The 9,049-nt window shown below is 35.2% G+C and overlaps 1 long non-coding RNA gene across 1 annotated transcript; it reads right to left on the bottom strand.

The window, feature by feature from the left end:
• Positions 1-2,364: 2,364 nt before the first annotated feature.
• On the bottom strand, positions 2,365-7,819 carry LOC121120897 (uncharacterized). The gene is made up of 2 exons (XR_005865253.2): positions 2,848-7,819; positions 2,365-2,785 (listed from the first exon to the last, which is right to left on the bottom strand). It is a non-coding gene; the product is annotated as an uncharacterized lncRNA (long non-coding RNA).
• Positions 7,820-9,049: the final 1,230 nt, after the last annotated feature.

The following is a 9,049-nucleotide window of genomic DNA, read 5'->3' as shown; positions in this document are numbered from 1 at the left end:
AAAACCATCCTCAGAAAGTTTGTCTACATAATATTAATATAATACTATTTGCTTGATTCTAAACAAATAGTATCAGTATATTAAAAAATACTAACTCAGAATTTTATGATAATAAAATTAAAATTTAATTACTCCAACTGAAATTGTGGTTATGAACAGTGAATAGAATAGTTCTACACTTGGCATTAGATAATATACAAGGTTGATCTTACCTATTACCTTACACATTTTTTTAATTTCGACTTTTCAATGTTGAAAAATTAAAAGTTAAACAAGAGGTTTTGTGAGGGCATTTATTCACAAAATCATCTGAAAATAGTGTTTCTCACAATTTTCATTATATATGTAAGCCCTTAGTTCTTCATAATTGGCTCAATAAGAGGCCTAAATCCCTGGTAGACCTTGACTATATAGTCACACTCGAGCTTTGCCAACTCCTTCTTGATGGAAGTCCCTAGAGACTCGAGAATACTGTGAGGAGTTTCACAAACCCTCTCCTCCAAACACCACGAGAAAAAGTAGTCCAAGGGGTTTTGCGTCTGGAGAGGAGGGCGGGTATATGTTCTGGTAACAAAAGTCCGGAAAATTGTCTCTCAGGAAGGCCTGGTTCTTAGCGGTACGATGAAATGGAGCTCATTCTTGAGAGAAAACAAAGTTGTACCCCGAACTTGTATCTGGCCCAATGTAGAGCTTTCTTATACATAATTTCAATGTAAGGATCTGCATTGAGCCGCTCCTTCCTCTCTACAAAAATTGGAGGATAGACTTTGCCTATGCTGGCCAGAACGCCCAATACCATGATTCCGGATGGATTTGTTTGCTTTGAAGACATGTCTCACTGAAGCTGATCCGAGTTCCTTCTTGAATATGACCATGGGGACATCCCGTATGAGAGAAGCCTCAATAATTTCACTTCTTTGATGCTCCATTTTACACGTTCTCGTTTTTTTTTTGCATTGAGTCACAAAACATAGGTTTCACCGAGTTTGAGGACAATCAAGGAATAAATTTCCGGTTATTAAAGTTTAAATTTAGTTTACCACAAGATAAGGTCAAACCCGTATATATAAATTATAGTAGTAACTACACTTGAGAAAAGGAATAGTACGTAGTTCTCAATGCACTTCTTGAGTGAGAACGGGAGTGCGCTCATTGTTTTAAATAACGAACATAAGTGGGAGGGCGCTATTTATTTTAGAAGAGCGACAAAATCAGCCGAATTTTCGCTCATACATATAAGTTTTTTTTCTGTTTCTACCTCTTGTGAAATAAAATCAAAAAAATTGAACGATAAAGAATAATTTTAAAGATTGCAATAATAGACAGTTGAAGTTATTTCTCAAGATAAGCTAGAATATTTTTTTTATGCTGTATCTGTAACTCTCTGCTTATTTGGTTGAAGAGTTTGCCACTCGTGTAGCTGGTCACTCTAAGAAGACTCAGATATCGTTTCCCTCAGAAACACCATGTTAACCGTGTTAATATCTTTTTAATTAAAAAAATAACATATTTGTGAACTACTTATAAGCCAGCTCTTGTCTGTTGTCCAGATGCTCGAGACGTCCATGCCTTAGAGTTGTCAAATACAACTATGCGAGTGAAAAAAAAAAAAAAAAAAAAAAAAAGCTGCTCATTGCTTATAAAAACGAGCAGGAGCGCCCTCACAAAATTAGTAACTAAGTGGGAGCACACAGGATTTCTTGGGCGGACTAATGCTCTGGTAGTTCTTGTAGATGGCAGGAGAGCTGGTATACAGAAAATTTGTATAGGGAAAGTTCGTACTGGGATTACTCGCATTGGGAAAATTAGTATAGGATAAAGCTCGCCGGGGAAGACTCGCATCCTTTATTTACTGTAAATAATAATCTCATTTATGTAATGATTAATGTGTTCAAACCAGAGACAAAATAAGTAATAACTAATATTATAAAAAATATGATTAAAAAAAAAAAAGAAACACGAGGCCAATTTGAATGGAAGAAGTGCTTATCACTTAACTAACCATTATCATTCGACACTAGGGATTATAGATTATTAGGGTTGTGGGAATCGTGTTTTGCGCAAGCGTGCCCGCAAATACAACTTCAAATATCTGGTTTCTCTGTTTTCTTTCGGACATAAACAAACCTTTATTCATAAATCATACTTGATGGCCGATGAGTAATTTCGAACATACTTTTAAGATATCTCAATTATGATTTTTTTAACATTACAACTTATCTGAAAATTTACTACATATAGAATCTTTCCTTTACCAAAATATAGCTTTACTTAGTACTATTTAATTAAAATAATATTATCCAGAAAATGTCTTCATATTAGTTATAATTTATTGTAATTCAAGAGTATGCAGGTGTCTAAAAGAAAACTCTATTTCGATCAACTTTATTCAAAAATTTGAACTGAATAAATTGCCTATCGATGTATTGAATGTCCATGGAAATTACTTCGAAAATATAATAGCTACATATGCCAGCGGTGCAATTGTATCTGTTGCTGGATCAAGAGTTCATAGTAAATATCGATTCCAACCCAATTATAAGAGTATCGTTTAGAATATATCTTTAACTTAAATTATTTATTTACACATGAAGGAGGAGGGATGGTTGCATTTATTTAATATATAACTTCCCTATAAATACCTTTATAAATGTATATTTTATTCTGTAAATTTATGCAAGACAAAATATATTGTCAGTTAGGGAACATCATTAGAGGAAGTGTACTCGTAACTTCTTTGTGACCACTGACCACAAAGGATGAATAGATAACTTTGGCACAAAATCTAAAGAATAGAAATGAGGTAATCAAATAATAAATTATTTAAACAATATTGTTATTATTTACGTGTTGACAATTAAATGATAACGAAACATTCATTCCAATTGGGTGATCAACAATTCCCTCAATTTCTTAGTACTTAGTTTGGACCTCCTTTTCGTATTGATGATATTTATCATACTAAAGACTCTCTCAGCATCACAACTACAACTTTTTGTATACAAAGTTGTCACTTGTTGAGAGTTCTTTTAGTTTTGTGTAGCCAGGATTCTTTTGAAGCACTTCTTTTAAGTTGATCTTAAATGGATCTTCCTTCAAATCTTGAGGCAAATTTTCTACTATGGTTAGGCTGGTAAGAAGAGGCAATTTTTCCTCAAGCGCAGTTATTGCCAAAGGTATTTGACGAAAATTTTACTGTATCAATACGACTTCTTCTCTATAGGAATCATTATTAATCACTTCTAGTGCTCTTCTGGTTGCTGACAAATCACCATCAAGGTTGTTTAAATATTCTCTCAAAGTGATTGTAGTAGTACTCCACTGCTTTTATCCAAGTTCCCTATCTTGTTATAATTGGTGATGGAGGGAGGGGAATTGCGTACGAAGCAGTAAATACTCTCTTTGGGATGATCCAGAACATTTAAAGGGATGTTACATTACACAAATAACTTTGCTACATCCAAATTGAATGATGAACCGTTTAATTCTCCTTCGTCTCCTTGAATCTTGTGTTTCTTGAAGACTTTTAACTTGTTGATGTGATCGGAGGTTATGGAGTGGCGGGATACTTGCCATAAAGAACGAGATGGGCACGAGAAACTGCAAAAACGGCAAGATATACTTTTATTTTCCAAATCATAATTCCACACATCAGCACCTCCGTTGTTAGAAACCCATCAAAAAAGGTACGTTTCCTTCGGCATGATGATGATGGGCGTATGCGAGAGAGCAGTAAGGGGAAGTTGGTTTGCTGATGATTAGTATAATACTGAGGAAAATTTGTTTAGAATATGCAAGCGTACCAACGTGTTTTATTCCTTTTTTTATATAATCTCTTTCAACCAATCAAATTCGTTCTTTTTGGGATGAACAAGCATAACATCAAACTAGGCAAAAACAGTGATTTACTCTTCCTTATGAGCCAGGATCTATCGGTAAAAGATGTGGTTGGATGTGGTGAGGCAAATCATTGAGAGGATTCGAGGAGGCACTCAAACGTCGAATCGTAGGAGAACACGAAGACATGAGAGATGTGAGGGAGGAAAAATGTACAGCTCAGTACATTTGGAGCAACCTATAATTGAAATACAGAGATGGGAACCATGTTCTTCGTCTCTTCATTAATCTTCTTTCTTATTTGAAGAGTAGGGAGCAGGTTGCACAACGTAGTCACTCAACGGACTTGAATCACCAGAGTTATATATCTAGAACTGGGAATTCATACCTCAAATGGATCTCAAGCTAAGTTACGAGACCTTAACATGTGCCTTATGCACTCCTTCAACGAATTTTTGAATGTGTTTTCATAATATGATACTATGACATTTGAATATGTAACTTCATTTGTAATAATAGACTTCAGTTATATTTATTAAACAATATGTATAATACAAATTTAGAGGAAGCTGAATAACTCAAAAAAGTTCAAATTACTCCTTGGTATCATATTCTTCTGATTTAAACTTTTTATTAAGTTTGGATTTTTCACATTTCATAATGTTATGCGTCATAATTATCCTATAAAAATCCTATTAAGTTTTGCTGAGATACTAGCACCGTGCATCTGACACAAGTCATGTCGAACGTTAAATAGTCCATATGGGTTATGGAAATATTTTTTCCATATAAATTTAATTTTTTGGGAATATTTGTGGATTTTTCCAAAAAAAATTTAAATATCAAATTGAACATTTGGAAATTTAAAAAAAGAATGTATATATAAAAAGGAAGATCAAAGACCAACACAGCCTCAGCTAGAAGAGATAGAAACAAAGAGAGAGAAAAAGAAAAGATATATTATACTATATGTTATAACTTTAAGCTTCATCTCTCAACTTGTATAAATAAATTATTTCAAGCTATATGGACACAAAATGACTCGTTGCATACCCGTAGTGAGTGAGGGATTCTAAAAGACATTGATTCAAAGGAGTCCTTGGAACAAATCATTTTTCTTTTCTCTCAAATTAAAAAAATACAGCATAGCTATTCACAGACCTCAACAAACTCAAACATTCATTTCTGGTGTTCCTGGGTACGTAAGCACCCACATACAATCGACACAAGGGGTCTTACAAATGAGAGAGAAAGAGTTTATCTACATGACTAGAGTCCTAGCGAGCGATGCTAAGAAGGACGTACGAATGGAAGAAGTGACTAGAACGAAAAAATTGTCGTGTTATGACAGTGGAGGGCCTCACTTGAGGAGAGATAGCACAGAGAGGATGAAGTGCTACACTTGGGGAAGAATTTGGCAAGTGGCAAGAAATTGCTGGTTTTCTCCAAGTCAGTGAAACGTGTCTGGTACATAGTCAGTGCCAGCAACGCCCAGAACAACTGAGCGGCGTAATAACTCCAAAGACAATCATAAATATAAAATAAAAATACGTTTGTGGACTGATCGATACTGTTTGTACCCAGACAATTACCAAGACGAGTGTTTGGGTGGAGAGTGCATTACATCTAATAGAAAGATAATGGTGGTGGACGGATACATTGTGAACTTCAGTTTGGAAGAAATTTTACCAATTGAGGTTAGAGGCCAGTTACACTTGTTGAAGAGTCTGATAAGCGAAATCTTAGTGGATGGATTATAGGCAACAATATTCTGGGAGGGTACAAGGTTATTGTGGACAAGGGAAGGGTAGTGCTCGGAGCGTGTGCGTCAGGGAAGAGCGAAGAGATGGCAGAGAGTGTTCGTGAGGAGCGGGTGGGCCCATGTAGTCAGATTCGAGGTTGGAGAGTGAACGGGGAAGTGAGAGTGGAAGAAGGAAACAAGACTCAACAATATAGTGGGACAGTATGCTATCCCTCCTGGATTAATGGAAAATTGGATCAAGAGATGAATAAATAGATTCAAAACGGTTTGCTATAAGTCAACACTAGGACAGAAGGTGGTATAATTCCCCTTATGGCCGTCGAACAAAAAAAGGAAATTGAAGGTGATGCCTGTTTTGGACTTCAAGGAGTTGAACAACTATGTGGGATGCAGTGGTGCAGATGCTAATGTATGTGGGGGCAAACTACGGAGAGGAGGCCGTTCTCAAATAAGAGTACTCTTTTGCATTTCAGCAATGCCTTTATACACATTAAGGATGATAAGGAATGTTAAAAAGTAATGAGGTGAATTGCAGGGTTGAGTGTTATAAGGTGTCTCTTCTTGGATTCCGACTGAATTGTGCACCAGAAATTATGAAATATGTTCTGGAATATGTCTTGTCAGGGATAAGGAAGCGGTGGAAGCAACTGATCACTAGTTTGACAATATGATCATCAACATGGACAAGATTGAAGGAGAGAAAGCGAGAAATATTCTAAAGAAGTATAGCCTCGAGACAATACCTCTGGAGAAAATTGATGAGATTCACGTATTAGAACTTCAGATGTATAAGGATCAATATAGTAGATTGAGATGGAGGAGTCCTGGTGAGGTGAATATAGAGGTGAGCTGGATAAGGATAGCAGTGAATGTAGTTGAGAGAGCGTGTGGTGAGGGCCCATGGAACAAAGAAGTGGAGAGATCACCCTTGGGATATTGCGAGATTTACAGGAGAGAATAGAATTGTAGACCCCGTGGGTTTGATATGGAATGGTTAGATTGTGGGACGTTTGAAGTTATGTTTGATGCTATCTTAATAGCCCAAGGCGAAGTGCTGGTTATGGACGGAGAGATAGTCGAAGATGGCACATGGACACAGAAAAAGTGTGACCTGACCCTTATAAACTTAGCCGAGCTGAACACAAAAGTTAAGGTTGTGAGCATTGCTATGAAATGGGAAGCCAAGGAAGTCTTGATCAAAACTTACTCAGCAGCCGTCTTCTCATGGTACTCAACCATGAAGAAAGAATAAAAGAAATAAGCAGAAATTGGAAATTTCTGAGATGCTAGTAAAAATAAGAGTTTGACTTAAAAGCGAGGTTCGGAGTGAATATGGAACAAAATGGAATGTCGAGCTGGTGAGGAGTGTAAAAAGAGTTCCAAAGCCATGACTCGTAGGGATGAAAAGCTGTCAAAATGGCACGGACGAAATTGTGCAAAGTCACTCACTTCATCAAAGAAGCATTAACACTACATGACAATTTGCTAAGGAAACCTGTAGGAATATATCTTGGAAGCAGTCAAAGAAGTATTGAAAAAACTTAAGGAATGTAATTCAATAGACCTGGCACCTAAGAAGAGAGAAGAGGGATTGCTGTTAAGGTATATAAATTGGAGAAGCCTAGGAACGAGAAAGTTTCTCACTATTACTGATTGTGAATCCACTAGATTTGCCGTATGGAGGGTATTGGGAAGGGAAAGGGAGGAGGAAGTGTGTCAAATGATAGAACTATTAAGTCAAATGGGACCACCAGAAGAATTATTTTGTGATAATGGAAATACTTTTAGATCTAGGAAATTTAGCAGAACCCTCATTATTTGGGGAATAAAACACATATTTTGATGTGCCTTCAGACAATTAGACAACGGAATCGTGAAACGAAATCATCGTGCAATGAAAATGGTAGAATTCCTTTTGGGAAAATATGCAGAGGCAGATGGAGAAATCCCTTTCTTGATCCTCCAAAAGATTCTCCATCCAAGGTTGGAAAGAAGGGAGTTCAAAAACGGCAACAGAGATTAAGTGAAACCAGTTAGCGGAAGGTGCATTTTGTCTGGTATTAATATCATGATAGCTAGAAGAATACCCGCTCTCCAGGAGCGCAAGGAGAAGAAAAAAAAGTTGGATTTGGTGTGATGATGGAATATATAATGCGTTGTGTGTTGCAATAAAGATCTTTATATGATAACTGCGTTTGTGTTGAATTAATAGGAGGAAGGAATAAATCAAATATATAACAGTAAACACATTTATAAGTCAATGGCATGAAATATTCAACGATGAATACATTTGTCATTGTTAAAAAAATATATTCATTGATTAATCAATAAATTATAGAATGAAGATTCCAAAGAATAAGGAACTTTTTTTTCTGGACTATGATCGTCCTGCATCAATACATTGATTCCTTATTACTTAATTGTAGGGATCCTTGTACTCATGCATCCTTATTTCAAGCTCTTTAGACCAAGTTCACTCGTTAAAGACACGTAATGTGTGAAAGGTTCGAATAGACGGACGTTCAAGGAAATCCTCATAGCAAATCCTCACAAAATCGAATCCTATTGGCCAGAGGCAGTCAAGCAGGGATTTCGTTGCCACGGATATCTACCCACACTTTACCTTTAGAGAACACTGATTCGACTCTCAATAAGGATTTTATTTGGCAGTTTTTTTTTCGACCGCAACCTCTCTTTTCTCCATTTTTCTTCCTAGCTATGACACGCAAATATATAGAATTTTCTCATATGATCAATTCAAAAATGAGTTTTATCCTTGAAATATTGTGTTGGTCTTATATCAAGTTGACAACAATATAAATTTTTTTGAGAGATCTATTTTTTATAAATTCAATTTAAAATTATCATCCATCAAATAGGATATTATAAACTTACTTAATATATTCTACTTGAAGTTCTGAATATAAAGTACACATTTTCAACAAAAATAACTAAAGTTATCTACATAATAATATTTTAAAAACAGTTTTAGAATTTTTAAATATTAGGATTCGAAATACATTCACAAAATGTATAACCAAGCTTTGAATCTTAAAAATGACAAGAAATGTATGCCTTTCTTCTGAAGACCATGATGATAATAGAAGAAAAAAAATAAAGCCATATTTGGCATCCAGGAATCAAACTTTACTAAGTTGATTATATGTCGTTCTTGGGACTCAAAAAAATTGGGATTTTGTTCGATAGTGTAATAAATAAAATTAAGGAACTATAAATAGTAAAAAAAAAAACAACAACTTATAAATTGAACTTGAAATCCTTGGCCCAAAAAGTACCGCAATGCAGAAGATATTTTCTAAATCATATTATCTGAAATTATGTTTAAATTTAAAAGGAGGTCATAAATTCCTTTTTATGTAAATTACTTTATCACAAATGTCGCATTTGATTATGCTTGAATATGATAGATATAATATCAAGTAATTCTAA

The sequence above is a fragment of the Lepeophtheirus salmonis genome, chromosome 6 (assembly GCF_016086655.4).
Source record: "Lepeophtheirus salmonis chromosome 6, UVic_Lsal_1.4, whole genome shotgun sequence".
In the NCBI taxonomy this organism is placed as follows: domain Eukaryota; kingdom Metazoa; phylum Arthropoda; class Copepoda; order Siphonostomatoida; family Caligidae; genus Lepeophtheirus; species Lepeophtheirus salmonis.
The sequence above is the reverse complement of the archived record's forward strand: the minus strand, read 5'-3'. Positions and strand labels throughout refer to the sequence as shown.